This window comes from Pelophylax lessonae (assembly GCF_965119305.1).
Source record: "Pelophylax lessonae genome assembly, chromosome: 3".
In the NCBI taxonomy this organism is placed as follows: domain Eukaryota; kingdom Metazoa; phylum Chordata; class Amphibia; order Anura; family Ranidae; genus Pelophylax; species Pelophylax lessonae.
This window is the reverse complement of record NC_138770.1, coordinates 406,051,908-406,067,832: the sequence shown is the minus strand read 5'-3', so window position 1 is coordinate 406,067,832 and position 15,925 is coordinate 406,051,908. Positions and strand designations below refer to the sequence as shown.

The window sequence follows — 15,925 nt, the reverse complement described above, 5'->3', positions numbered from 1 at the left end:
ATCCCGTTAGAATAGTGTGAGAGAGCGCCCTGTTAGAATAGTATGAGAGAGTGCCCTGTTAGAGCAGTGTGAGAGAGCGCCCTGTTAGAGTAGTGGGAGAGAGCACCCTGTTAGAGCAGTGTGAGAGAGCACCCTGTTAGAGCAGTGTGAGAGAGCACCCTGTTAGAGTAGTGTGAGAGAGCGCCCTGTTAGAATAGTGTGAGAGAGCGCCCTGTTAGAGTAGTGTGAGAGAGCGCCCTGTTAGAGTAGTGTGAGAGAGCGCCCTGTTAGAGTAGTGTGAGAGAGCACCCTGTTAGAGCAGTGTGAGAGAGCGCACTGTTAGAGCAGTGTGAGAGAGCGCCCTGTTAGAGTAGTGTGAGAGAGCGCCCTGTTAGAGTAGTGTGAGAGAGCGCCCTGTTAGAATAGTATGAGAGAGCACCTTGTTAGAATTGTATGAGAGAGCGCCCTGTTAAAATAGTATGAGAGGGCATCCCGTTAGAATAGTGTGAGAGAGCGCCCTGTTAGAATAGTATGAGAGAGCACCCTGTTAGAGTAGTGTGAGAGAGCACCCTGTTAGAATAGTGTGAGAGAGCGCCCTGTTAGAATAGTATGAGAGAGCGCCCTGTTAGAGAAGTGTGAGAGAGCGCCCTGTTAGAGTAGTGTGAGAGAGCGCCCTGTTAGAGTAGTGGGAGAGAGCACCCTGTTAGAGCAGTGTGAGAGAGCACCCTGTTAGAGCAGTGTGAGAGAGCGCCCTGTTAGAGTAGTGTAAGAGAGCGCCCTGTTAGAATAGTGTGGAAGAGCGCCCTGTTAGAGTAGTGTGAGAGAGCGCCCTGTTAGAGTAGTGTGAGAGAGCGCCCTGTTAGAGCAGTGGGAGAGAGCACCCTGTTAGAGCAGTGTGAGAGAGCACCCTGTTAGAGCAGTGTGAGAGAGCGCCCTGTTACAGCAGTGTGAGAGAGCGCCCTGTTAGAGTAGTGTGAGAGAGCGCCCTGTTAGAGTAGTGTGAGAGAGCGCCCTGTTAGAATAGTATGAGAGAGCACCTTGTTAGAATAGTATGAGAGAGCGCCCTGTTAAAATAGTATGAGAGGGCATCCCGTTAGAATAGTGTGAGAGAGCGCCCTGTTAGAATAGTATGAGAGAGGACCCTGTTAGAGTAGTGTGAGATAGCACCCTGTTAGAATAGTGTGAGAGAGCGCCCTGTTAGAATAGTATGAGAGAGCGCCCTGTTAGAGCAGTGTGAGAGAGCGCCCTGTTAGAGTAGTGTGAGAGAGCGCCCCGTTAGAGTAGTGGGAGAGAGCACCCTGTTAGAGCAGTGTGAGAGAGCGCCCTGTTAGAGCAGTGTGAGAGAGCGCCCTGTTAGAGTAGTGTGAGAGAGCGCTCTGTTAGAATAGTGTGAGAGAGCGCCCTGTTAGAGTAGTGTGAGAGAGTGCCCTGTTAGAGCAGTGTGAGAGAGCACCCTGTTAGAGCAGTGTGAGAGAGCACCCTGTTAGAGTAGTGTGAGAGAGCGCCCTGTTAGAGTAGTGTGAGAGAGCGCCCTGTTAGAATAGTGTGAGAGAGCGCCCTGTTAGAATAGTGTGAGAGAGCGCCCTGTTAGAGTAGTGTGAGAGAGCGCCCTGTTAGAGTAGTGTGAGAGAGCGCCCTGTTAGACCACTGTGAGAGAGCACCCTGTTAGAACAGTGTGAGAGAGCACCCTGTTAGACCACTGTGAGAGAGCACCCTGTTAGAACAGTGTGAGAGAGCACCCTGTTAGACCACTGTGAGAGAGCACCCTGTTAGAACAGTGTGAGAGAGCACCCTTTTAGAGCAGTGTGAGAGAGCGCCCTGTTGTAATAGTGTGAGATAGAGCACCCTGTTAGAGCAGTGTGAGAGAGCACCCTGTTAGAGTAGTGTGAGAGAGCGCCCTGTTAGAATAGTGTGAGAGAGCGCCCTGTTAGAATAGTGTGAGAGAGCGCCCTGTTAGAGTAGTGTGAGAGAGCGCCCTGTTAGACCACTGTGAGAGAGCACCCTGTTAGAACAGTGTGAGAGAGCACCCTTTTAGAGCAGTGTGAGAGAGCGCCCTGTTGTTATAGTGTGAGAGAGAGCACCCTGTTAGAGTAGTGTGAGAGAGAGCCCTGTTAGAATAGTGTGAGAGAGCGCCCTGTTGTAATAGTGTGAGAGAGCGCCCTGTTAGACCACTGTGAGAGAGCACCCTGTTAGAACAGTGTGAGAGAGCACCCTTTTAGAGCAGTGTGAGAGAGCGCCCTGTTGTTATAGTGTGAGAGAGAGCACCCTGTTAGAGTAGTGTGAGAGAGAGCCCTGTTAGAATAGTGTGAGAGAGCGCCCTGTTGTAATAGTGTGAGAGAGAGCACCCTGTTAGAGTAGTGTGAGAGAGAGCCCTGTTAGAATAGTGTGAGAGAGAGCACCCTGTTAAAGTAGTGTGAGAAAGCGCCCTTTTAAATTAGTTTGAGAAAGCTCCCTTTGAGAATAGTGTGAGAGAGAGGGCCCTGTTAGAGTAGTATGGGAATCACCCTGTTAGGAAGAGAGATATGAGAGAACAGCCTGGTGAAGCAGGGCAGCCTTTCCGCCTTGGAGGTCACTTGGAAATCAGTAAGACCAATGCCTGACTGATGTATGCTTACAGACATAGCCAAGGGGACAGCACATTTACACTGTTATACAAGCTGTACACTCACTACTTTACATTGTAGCAAATTGTCATTTCTTCAGTGTTGTCACATGAAAAAATATAATAAAATATTTACAAAAATGTGAGGGGTGTACTCACTTTTATGAGATACTGTATGTAATGGTTGTGGCATTCACTAAAATAGTGCCAATGTTTGTGGCACATCATAGCAAACGAAAGAGTTTAATAGCAGTGCACAAACTGTCCTACTTCGGTAATGTCACTGGAAGGAAAAAATGTTTCTGCGTTGGTTCGTTTTACTGTAAGGAAACTGTATTCCTGCATTGGTGGTGTCTCTGGAAGGAAAGAATGCCCCTGCATCAGTGGTGTCATTAAAGCAAAAGATGCCACTGCATTAGTGTTGTGGGGAAAAATGTTGCCGTATTAGCATTGTCTCTCCCACCCCGCCTTGTCCTGGCCCGGCCTCAAATTATCTGCTGCACATGGCAGAAAAGAAGGGATGAAGCCTGCCCTATTTTACAAGGGAGCATTTACCAAGCTGATAAGCTAAATTTACAAAACTTTACACAGGAATAAGGATCTATTTTAGGCACTGTCCTTTTTTAAATTTTATCCTACTCAGCTAAAAATATCTGTCATTTTTTTGAGGATAAGGATCATTGTCCTGGTGATTTCGCTTTTTGAATTGAGTCTGCGGTGTTTGAAAAAATTTCTGAAAATTTAGATACTTCACTGCTTCAGCTGTTGTGTTAGTTGGAACGAGTAAAGCATGAAATATTGATACAAAATGATAATGCAATCAATAAAACAGACGCTAAAAAAAAAATTTGGTTACAAGAATTCACACGCCTGTACATCTGATCTCATCTAGTAAATGTGAATGTGACTGTAATCCAAAGTTTAATCCATAATGGGCTTCAATGTTTGTACTCACTGTAATTATCGTATTCATTTTTTCATTTATTCCTGTTACACCTAACCCATAAACTGCTCTCCGCCAGTTTGCAGCTGACCTGTCTATTTGTTTCTTTCATCTTAATAATAATATGGGATATTCCCCTTTGATATGGTACAATGAAGTTTTCAGCTAAATACTCTTACTTGCATAATATAACATTTTATAAGCTGCTCACTCATATTTAGTGTGATTAGTATGATTTTGTATAACTGAACACCTTTCTGTTTGATGCCAAAATTAATATAGACTGAACAAATTTAAAATTACATGGCACAGGAAAAAGAAATGTATATGAATGTAGCACTGCCCCCTTGGTGGTTGCTTGTAGTTGCATGTTCTTCTGTGCCGCCTTGACCCTGTGATTTTTCCAGCCCTCCTGACACTCTAGGCTCAGACATGCTGTGTATCCCTTTAAATTACACACTGACACAATGCAGATTGCTTTAACTCTCTCAAATTTTCTTAATCAAGAGAAAAGACTTGAAAAGGGTATTAGTCAGCCAAGTCCTGGATAAACAGCCAAGACTCGGTTGAAATAGTCCTTAAAGCAGATAAATGACAATTAGCAATGACCAGTAAATGATACCAATGTACACAATACCAGACAGTAAATAAGTGGATCTCTTAAGAAAGCTATTGATTGCTGGGCTTAAGACTACTGCTAAATAGGAACCCCAGGCCAGCCTATACTACCTTTATCCTAATGAGAGATGAAGTAAAATAAATACCAGTAGCGTGTCCCCTTTAAGAGCAATAACATAGCAGTGTTCAGAATGCAAGGCCTTGCAATTATCTTCACAGGCAGTTGGAGCTCAAAGAAACCAAGAATTCCAAGATGTGGCACAGTAATAGACAATCAATGCAGCCAGGGCACCTTGTTCTGACTAGTGGTAATTGTAACGCTCCTGCGTTTCTTATATGGTGTGGATTTTCAGCTGCAGAAATAGTTTCCACGTCAGTAGTCATGTAAGAGATATGCTGAGATACCATTCCCAACCTCAATGACTCATCATGTGTGGAAGGTCTTATTTCAGCCAGTAAATACACACAATTAGCAAGCTGGTTCCTAGAATGACTTTATGTATGTGGTAACACAATGATGAAGTTTGAGGGATAGGTTGAGTGGAGGTGATAGGTGATAGACACTTGAAGGTGAGACAGTAGCAGATGGATGCAGGAAGGTTTAGCAATGTTGTATGATAGCAGATGATAGAATAGCAGGTGGACATACAAAAGAGATCAACCCAGTGCAGAAAAGTAGCAGTAGTCTCAAGAGCTAGCAATCTAGTTTATGCAGATGTAATAAACAGTCTTTACTATGCAGAGCTAGATAGTGTAAGCTTAGTATAAGTTTATAGAGTATTCCCCTGCGGGGTACTTAGCACTATTAGCGATACAGCCGAAGGGTGGTTCAGGAGAGGCGGATGATCCAGTAGCGGGATAAAGGGATCAGCGCAGCGAGGTTCCGTCAGTGAAGTAAGCTTGCAAGCATGGAAGCTTCAAGCAAGGTTAGCATCCAAGTAAGGGTGTTTGAACGAACACATGTGAGTGAGAACCGACGCCTTAAATAGCCATCTAGTCCGGCGCTGAGTGATGACAGCTCCAGTCTTAAAGGTGTATGCGCACCTTTCCAAAAGTAAATGGTAGGGCGCATACACTTGTGGAAAGTGTAATTTAGGGTACCAAAGGTACCGGAACATTACAATACCCCCCCTTTAAGGCCTGCTCCTGAAGGCCTCTGGAGCTGGTTTGTCTGGGTATCTCGCATGAAAATTGCGGATTAATCTAGGGGCATGTATGTCAGAGGTGTTTAGCCAGGTGTCGTCTTGGGGCCCATAGTTCTTCCATCTAACCAAGTACTGAAGTCTTCTTCTGTACATACGAGAATCCAGAATCTCTTTTATCTCGTATTCTTCTCCACCTTCAACTTGTACAGGAGGGGGAGGTGGAATATTAGGCCTTATTCCTTGGTCCGGAACATGGGGTTTTAGTAGCGACACATGGAAAATGGGATGGATTTTTAGGTCCATTGGCAATGTAAGCTGCACTGCAGCTTTTCCAATAAGTTTCTTGATTGGGAAAGGTCCCAAGAACAGAGGTCCAAGCTTTTTGCTAGGGATCTTCAGTCTCAAGTTTTTTGTTGAGAGCCAAACGAGGTCCCCGATAGTATACTGTGGAGAAGGTCTTCTACGAAGATCATAGTACTTCTTTTGTTGACTGTGAGCGTGTGCAATGGTAGTATTTAGTAAACCCAGAGAATCCTTTATTTGGGTAAGATAGTCTGAGGCTACTGGGTTATTTGAAGGAAGGATGCGTGGAGGGAGAATAGAGGGATGGAACCCATAGTTCAAGTAGAACGGACTCTGCTTGGTTGTACTGTGAGTTGCGTTGTTGTAGGCAAATTCTGCCAGGGGGAGAAGATCCAACCAATCATCCTGTTGGTAAGAAGTGTAACAACGTAAATACTGCTCGATGCATTGGTTGACTCTTTCAGTCTGTCCGTTGGTCTGCGGATGGTAAGGAGAAGTGAGCTTCCGCTCAATCCGTAGTATGTGACATAGTTCTTGCCAGAATTTAGAAATAAATTGGGATCCACGGTCAGACAGAAGAGTTTTTGGGATACCATGTAATCTGAAGACATGTTTCATCAGGAGTTCTGCCGTTTGTTTGGACGAAGGTAGTCTGCGAATAGCAATGAAATGTGCCATCTTTGTCAGATGGTCCACTGACACCAAGATGGTATTAAATCCTTTGGAAGGAGGCAATTCTACGATGAAGTCCAATGACAAAACCTCCCATGAAGTTTGGGGTATTGGTAGACTGCATAGTAGACCGGATGGTCTCGTAGTGTCAATTTTGGACCTGGCACAGACATTGCATGAAGAGACGAATTTTTGTATAGATGTTTTCATGTCAGGCCACCAGAATTGTCGAGAAATCAAATTGAAAGTCTTTGTCATACCCATATGTCCTGCCATAGGCACATCATGCGATAATTCCAAGATCTTGGTGCGTAGGGTAGGTGGTATGTAAAGTTTGTCGTTGTAGTAGAGGAAGCCTTCTGCATCAGTATTTAGTTGTGGTGGGGGTGAATCCAAACTTATACCATGCAGAACCTCTTCCTTTAAGGAACGGACAACTCCAATAATGCGTTTGTGAGGTATTATAGGAACGGAAGGGATTTCAAAGTAGTTTTCTTCAGGTAGTCGTGATAGTGCATCCGCCTTTTTGTTCTTATCTGCAGGTGTGTAAGTCACTAGGAAGTTAAACCTTAGAAAGAATAGTGACCATCCTACCTGTCGGTGCGAGAGAGTTTTGCTAGTCTCAAGATATTGGAGGTTTTTATGGTCCGTGTATATAATTATTGGTAGTTGGGTGCCTTCGAGTAAATGTCGCCAATTCTCCAGAGCCAATTTTATAGCAAGCAGTTCCTTTTCACCCACGGGGTAATTTATCTCGGGACTGCTCAGGGATTTAGAAAAAAAAGCGACTGGATGAAGTGGTGAAGTGTGGGTAGGTCGTTGGGAGAGTATTGCTCCTACTGCCATGTTTGACGCATCTACCTCCAGAATGTATTGGAGGGATGGGTCTGGATGGCGTAATATGGGAGCGGAAGTAAACCTTGTCTTTAACAAGTGGAAAGCCTTATTTGCTTCTTCTGACCATTTAAATGGTATTTTTATGCTAGTGAGCTGCGTGAGGGGTCTCACAATAGCAGAAAAGTTTTTTATGAACTTCCTGTAGAAATTTGAAAATCCCAGGAATCGCTGTAGCGCCTTGCGTGTAGTTGGTGTAGGCCAATCCTGAATGCAGGATATTTTACTCATGTCCATCTCGATTCCTGTTTTGGATATGATGTAGCCTAGAAAGAGTACCTCATCTTTATGGAACAAGCATTTCTTCAGCTTCACATAAAGATTATGTGCAAGCAATCTCGATAATACAAGTCTTACATGTCTTATGTGTTCAGACAGGGTCCGTGAATATATAAGTATATTGTCCAGATATACCACAACACAGTCATCTAGTAAGTCTTTAAAAATATCGTTTATAAATCGTTGGAAAACTGCAGGGGCATTGCATAGGCCGAATGGCATCACAAGATATTCGAACAATCCGTATCTAGTTCTGAATGCAGTCTTCCACTCGTGTCCATCACGGATTCGAATGAGATTGTATGCTCCTTTCAGGTCTAATTTTGAAAAATAGGTAGCTCCACGCACCTGCTCAATGAGCTCAGGGATAAGCGGTAGAGGATAGCGATCTTTTATTGTGATAGCATTCAATTTCCTGTAGTCGATGATAGGTCTGAGACTTGAATCTTTATTGCGAACAAAAAAGAGTCCTGCTGCTGTGGAAGAAGTGGAAGGTCTAATAAAACCTTTTTCCAAGTTCTCATCCAAATAGGTTTTGAGATGGGCAAGTTCATCCTGTGAAAGAGGATAAACATGACCGAACGGCAATTTGCTATTTGGGAGTAGATCAATGCTACAATCATAGTCTCGATGAGGAGGTAATGCTTGAGCATTTTCTCAAGAAAAACCTCAGAAAGATCCTGATAACATAGTGGTGCAATCTCATCTGTCACCACAGACAGAATCTTCCCGGAAAACGGGAGGTTACACGTTTCCTCGCAATAACAAGAAGGGAAGGTCAAGGACCGTTTTTTCCAATCTATGGTTGGTTGGTGTGTGTGCAACCAGGGAAGTCCCAACACAATGGGAAAGTGGGGTGATGGTATTAAATCGAAGGTAGAAGTCTCTCTATGAGACTCGTTAATAGTGACTAGAAGTGCTTGTGTCTGATCGGTGATCGGACCAGAGGATAACGGAACACCGGTAATAAGACTTACTGAGACAGGTTTGAGTTTAGAAATAATAGGAATTTTATTTAAAGCAGCAAAACATATATCCATATAATTTCCACAAGATCCTGTGTCAATCATGGCCTTAGTAGTAATCCTGTTCTGGTCCCACTGTAATGTCAAAAAAACAGAAATGTAGGGGTTAATGAATGAAGTTGTCAATCCTCCTAGGGAGACATGTGAACACTCACCCTTCTTTTTGTTGACTAGGGGACAGACGTTTATCTTGTGATCCGGGGATGCACAGTACAAGCAGAGATTTTCATTTCGTCTTTTGGCTTTTTCCATAGTTGATAGCGGTGGGCGTATGGTTCCTATCTCCATAGGAACGGGGTCAACGGCCAGACTCCGAGAGGAAACGGATAATGGCATTCCCATCTTTTCAGCCTTTCTTTCTCGTAGTCTTCTATCTATGGTAATACTGAGTTGTATTAATGCATCCAGGGTTTTTGGCAGATCCGCTCGGGCGAGCTCGTCCTTAACGGCTTCTGATAGGCCAAGCCTAAATTGGGTTTTCAGAGATGCATCATTCCATTCTGAATCAAGGGTCCATCTCTTGAACTCTGCGACAAAGTCTTCTACAGGCCTCCTTCCTTGTTTCAAGGATCTTAACTGAAGATCAGCAGTAATCTGCCTATTGGGGTCATCATATAGGCTAGTGAGCTCTGCCAGGAACAAGGCATAGGAGTTGAGAAGCTGGTCGTTTTTCTCAAAAAGAGAATCTGCCCAGGCTCGAGGATCGCTTGATAGGTAAGAAATAATAGTACAAACCTTAATGTGATCAGTAAGGTAGGTACGAGGTTTTAGCAAAAAAAGTAACTCACATGCGTTTTTAAATTCGCGAATTTTTTGCGATCGCCTGTAAATACCAAAGGGGGATTTATCTTGGGTTCAGGGGACTGAGCAGAGGTAAGTTGTGTCAGTCTAATTACCTGCTGCGACAGAGCCTGATTGTCTTCTTTTAATTCAGCAAGTGCGTGTATTAACGCAGATACTTGCTGTTTTAATTGTGTCACCTGAGTGGTTATTTCTGCTGAATCCATATTAGGTTCGTTCAATCTGTAACGCTCCTGCGTTTCTTATATGATGTGGATTTTCAGCTGCAGAAATAGTTTCCACGTCAGTAGTCATGTAAGAGATATGCTGAGATACCATTCCCAACCTCAATGACTCATCATGTGGGGAAGGTCTTATTTCAGCCAGTAAATACACACAATTAGCAAGCTGGTTCCTAGAATGACTTTATGTATGTGGTAACACAATGATGAAGTTTGAGGGATAGGTTGAGTGGAGGTGATAGGTGATAGACACTTGAAGGTGAGACAGTAGCAGATGGATGCAGGAAGGTTTAGCAATGTTGTATGACAGCAGATGATAGAATAGCAGGTGGACATACAAAAGAGATCAACCCAGTGCAGAAAAGTAGCAGTAGTCTCAAGAGCTAGCAATCTAGTTTATGCAGATGTAATAAACAGTCTTTACTATGCAGAGCTAGATAGTGTAAGCTTAGTATAAGTTTATAGAGAATTCCCCTGCGGGGTACTTAGCACTATTAGCGATACAGCCGAAGGGTGGTTCAGGAGAGGCGGATGATCCAGTAGCGGGATAAAGGGATCAGCGCAGCGAGGTTCCGTCAGCGAAGTAAGCTTGCAAGCATGGAAGCTTCAAGCAAGGTTAGCATCCAAGTAAGGGTGTTTGAACGAACACATGTGAGTGAGAACCGACGCCTTAAATAGCCATCTAGTCCGGCGCTGAGTGATGACAGCTCCAGTCTTAAAGGTGTATGCGCACCTTTCCAAAAGTAAATGGTGGGGCGCATACACTTGTGGAAAGTGTAATTTAGGGTACCAAAGGTACCGGAACATTACAGTAATCCTTTTAGTAATCCAGGTATATGGTGTCTTTATTCAGTGTTCAAAGTGATGTATTAGTAGCTGGTAACTGGAATTTGGGCAAGTGCCCTCTCATCAATCCTGAGAACCTTTAATTGCTGCTTGAAGAACAGTCAGAGTCAATTTTCCATACTGCAAACAGGCTGAAATGGCTATAATCTGCCGATTTCAGTAAGTCACACGACTCCGATGCAATCTGCTGCTTGGGGTACCCCTGGTGTAGGGGGCGGCACCTCTCCCACCTGGGCTGGAGCTGCAGAAGGCTGTGTGCCACGTGGTAGGCTGTGATTCTCTCACACAGCAGCGAAGTGGTGCACACTCAATGGATCCTGGGAAGCAAGACAGCGTGGGCCTGGTCAGCAGATCCCTTTATAGTCTCTCCTACAATTGTCCCCTGGAGCAGATAGCTTGCTGGAAGGTGTAGTCCATGGATAGCTCTGCAGTTCAGTGATCTCTGTTTAGGAGACTACAGTTCCCACAATGCTCTCTTCTAGGCTCAGAAGTATGATGCATGTAATCAGAGCCCAGCACTAGAGGAATATACTGTAGAGATAGTCTGGGAAGGTAGAGGACAAGTCTGCAATGTCAGATAACTGTTAGTCCGCTCCCGGGTACATCAACAAGGGTATGCTATATTACTGAACTAACTCTTAAGCTGGATACACACTATGCAACTTTTGTTGCTAGATTTCCTTTAGATTTACTTTCAACTATATAGTGCAAGGGCCTGCCTGATTGCATACAAATTGAAAATGTTTAGGTTTGACCTCATATTATATGGTTTTGGTAAATCTAAAGGAAAAAACTAAAGAAAGTTGTATAATGTGTATCCAGCTTTACTGTGGTTGGGTTTAGCCCCCATTCACACTACCGCGACTTGTCAGGCGACTTGTCAGCCTGACAACTCGCGGTCCATTTACTGCTACAGGACCCGTTCTAATAGGAGCGACACAAGTCGCTTCGACTTAGAAAAAGGGTCCTGTACTACTTCGAGGCGACCTCGGAGCGACTTGCATAGACATTCATTATATGAAGTCCGTGCAAGTCGCGCCGAAGTCGCGGTGCACGGGACTTCACAAGTCGCCCCCGAAGTAGTACAGAGTCGTGCCGCGGTAGTGTGAATGGGCTCTTAGGGTACTCTTACATTGCTCATGAGTCATGAATAGACAGAACGAAATACACTTACTCATATGATGATTTTCACTTAATATAGTTGGACATGCATATAACTGTATATTAGTAGGCATCTTGTGACCTCTACATACTGTGCATGCGTAGCTTAACTCATTGGAACATGTGACCTTATACAAATTTGGAAACTTACTTAACACCCCCTTTAGCACTTCTGTCATACTAATAACTGCTAACTGAAACTTTCTTTTCTGCTATTTAAGCTTGACTTTTTCATTCATAAATGGGGGGTCATTTGCTGAATTAAATGGTACTTATTTACATTCTGGAAAAGGTTAGATTGGCATGTACATAAGGTTTAACTTATTTATTTATTATTGTTACTTATAAAGCACCGTCAATTTACGCAGCAATTTACATATATAATGTACATTCACATCAGTCCCTTCCCTCAAGGAGCTTACATTCTAAGGTCCCTAACTCACATTAATACATGCACATACTAGGTCCATTTTAGATAGGTGCCAATTAACCTACCAGCATGTCTTTGGAGTGTGGGAGGAAACTGGAGTACCCAGAGGAAATCCATATAGGTGCAATATGTAATTGTCACCGCTATATAAATAAATAAAATCATCATCATCATATAGCAAATGTACTCTAGTTACTTGCTAAACCTTGTCTGTGATGGCCTCAAAAATCAATGTGACATGCAGTGATCTTAATTCTTGCTCCAGGATCCTCCATATATGTTGTTTTCTAACCACACAGTGTTATCAACATGTACATTCCAAAAATTTGACCATAAAACTCAGTGAAGTGTTCCATCTTACATGTTATACAATTTTATTACACATCATTATTGTACAAGGTAGATATAAGTACAAGGCAGATATAATCTCAGTAGGTGATATCTTTTAGCAGTGTTTAAATGCAAAATGCATAATTTTACTTTGAAAATACATCATGCATCATTTTTTTTATTTTTCAGATCAGGATCACATAAAATATTAATGTTACTTGTCTTACAAAGCAGTCATTGTAAAGATTTCTTACAGAATAGATTCTGAGAAAACCTTGAAGGTCAGATTCATAGACCACACAACATTTGGCATAGCATAATATATATGGTTTATAAATATTAGCTGGCATTATTTATACATTATTTTTTGGATTTCCTAATTCATAATTCATGTACAAAATCTAATTAATAGTGGAATATATAATACATATATACATTGCACAATGATTATGCAGATTACGCAGTTTTAGGTATAATTTCCTATTAATCAGGCTGAGTATGAAATGCATCTGCATTCAGCAACTGATCGATATCTATTCAGATACTGAATAGGCAGAACAGTGGATGTAGCTGGATGTATACGTTTATAGATGTAGTCATTTGTTTTTTGTGCATTTTGAAAGCTTGGCCCTATATTTTAGTATGTACACATGCATGCCCAAATTTGGTTTAGATTAGGTCAATCATATTCAAGCGGAAGCTGGGCCAGTTGCTTGATAATGTATTGTAGTACAGGGTTTCTCAACCTGTGTTTCATGGAACCCAAGGGTTCCTCCAGTTTTTGCTAGGGATTCTCTGACCAATGAGCAATTTCTGCCTTTCAGACACTATTTTAGCTATCTGTAATTAGGGAATTCTTCTTAATGATCACAAGTGAAAGGTGAATTCTTTCCACTGACCATCACACTAATGTAGCATAAGCTGTACATACAGTAGAACCTTGGATTGAGAGAAACTTGGTTTGAGAGCATTTTGCAAGACAAGCAAATTTTTTTTTATAAATCTTGACTTGATAAACAAGCGATGTCTTGATATACAAGTAGTGTCATGTCACAACTAGGGATGATCGAACGGTTCGGGTCGACCATCGGTTCGACCCGAACATTGGGTGTTCGAAATTCGGCCGAATTCCGAACTTTTTGCTGAAAAAGTTCGGAATTCGGCAACCAGAACCGACCAAAATGCAATGGGACAGGAAATGAGCTTTAAAAGCCCGTGATTGGACCAAAACCATCAGTAAAAGCCAATTGAGGGGGGCAGGAGAATGCTAGGAATGTGATTGGAGTGACTAGGGGGTCCAGAGGCCAATTATTAGTGAATACACCCCCCAGTATATAAGATAGCCCCGCCAAATTCCTAGCATTGTAATACAGGGACGTGGAAGAGAGTGGAAGCAGTTCTGTTACTTCTGCTCTCAAAGTGTCATTTAGCAATTATTAGTGTGAGGAAAGGGATATCTAGTGTAGTTAGGGTGCTATTTTCCACTTTAGTTAGATTCAAAAATCTAGTTTCTGTAGGGAAAGTGTTACGTGCCAGGGTGACCGTAGTGTAGTGTAGGGTAAACTGACTCTGACTGCTATGGCAGGGTGACAAAACCCTTCCATGTCAGGGTGACCGCTATAGAGAAAAGATCGTTTCTCTTAGAACACTTATATAACAGCGATATGGCTTTGCCCCTGTCACCCTGCTTTTTGCTGCAGGCGTTTATAGGGCTTTTTTGAGCACATGTTTGGAGTCAGGCATCACATCTGAACTTCTGTATAGGGGTATATATAACCACACACATGTATGTATATATACACATACACATATATAGGTGTGAAAGTAGCAGAACACTATGCTTGCGCTAATGAAATAATTAACACCCATATGGCTTCTCTGCTATAACACCTATATATGTGTATGTGTATAAATACATATAAGTGTGTGTGTATATATACCCCTATACAGAAGTTCAGATGTTTTGCCTGCCTCCAAAGACCCCAAAAAAATGCCCAAAAAAAAACACCTGCTGCAAAAACACACCTGGGCGTTTTTGTAGCTGGCGTTTTTTTGGGCATTTTTTGGGCATCTTTGGAGGCAGGCATAACATCAGAACTTCTGTGTAGGGGTATATATATACACACACACACATGTATGTATATATACACATACACACATATAGGTGTGAAAATAGCAGAAACCTATGCTTGCACTAATGAAATAATTAACACCCATATGGCTTCTCTGCTATAACACCTATATGTGTGTATGTGTATAAATACATATAAGTGTGTGTGTATATACCCCTATACAGAAGTTCAGATGTTTTGCCTACCTCCAAAGACCCACAAAAAATGCCCAAAAAAACGCCGGCGCCAAAAAAAAACGCCCAGGTGTGTTATTGCAGGTGTTTTTTTTGGGCATTTTTTTGGGGTCTTTGGAGGCAGGCAAACATCTGAACTTCTGTATAGGGGTATATATACACACACACACTTATATGTATTTATACACATACACACATATAGGTGTTATAGCAGAGAAGCCATATGGGTGTTAATTATTTCATTAGCGCAAGCATAGGTTTCTGCTACTTTCACACCTATATATGTGTATGCGTATATATACATACATGTGTGTGTATATATACCCCTACACAGAAGTTCTGATGTTATGCCTGCCTCCAATAAACCCCAAAAAATGCCCAAAAAAACGCTTGCTACAAAACCGGCAAGGTGTGAAAATAGCGGAGCCATATCCCTGTTCTATATTAATTCTAATACAAACAAACTTTTTTTTTCTGGTTCTGGACATGCTACAGAGCTGAAACTTCACAGGTACACTTTTAGACCCCCCAGACGCTAAATCCGAAGAAATCTCATTTTTTTTTTCAATAATTTTTTCAATAATTGGCTCTCTATCAAAAATGACAATTTTTAAGAACTTTTTTTGTGTGATTAATAGTCCCTGGGGCATGACCCAGAACCCTAGGCACTTTTTAGGGGCATTTATTGGGTTTTAAGGCTTCAAAATTGTGTTTTTTGATTCCAGAAGTTCGGGTCCCATTGATTTCAATGGGGTTCTGGAATCCGAACCGAACTTTCAGGAAATTCAGGTGTTCTGGTCGAACCGAACTTTTCAAAAGTTCCATCATCCCTAGTCACAACTGAGTGTAAGGGCTCTTTCACACGGCCGTGTGAAAGCTCCGCTGCGAGACCTTTTTTTTTCACGGAGCAGATGACATTTGTGTCATCCGCTCCGTATGTCCGCATATCATCCCATCCGTTTGCGGATGATATGCGGACATAATGTAAGTCTATGGGGATTGTGGATGTCAGCGGATGACATCGCTGACATCCGATTTTCCTTCCTTTCCGTTTTTTTGAACGGAGGAAAAATAGGGTTCTGTTCCATTCCAAAAAACGGAACACAACTGAAAGGAGGAAAATCGGATGTCAGCGGATGGTATTCCGCTGACATCCGCAATGCCATAGACTTACATTATGTCCGCAAATCATCCGCAAAAAAATAGGATGATTTGCAGACACACGGAGCGGCCGTGTGAAAGAGCCCTAAAAGAGAAGAGAGACACCTCTAAGTGTAGCAATATGGTTACATTTAATAAAGGTACAAGATTTAGCAACTCAGATGTGCCTGTTTTAATCATCAACCATGTAAGTATGCAGGCATTTGGGGT

General features: G+C 42.5%; 1 protein-coding gene across 1 annotated transcript in view; it reads left to right on the top strand.

Annotated features, from left to right (window-relative positions):
- The window catches only part of TRAPPC3L (trafficking protein particle complex subunit 3L), a 132,819-nt gene that overhangs the window by 90,042 nt on the left and 26,852 nt on the right, over positions 1 to 15,925 (top strand). The window lies entirely within an intron of this gene.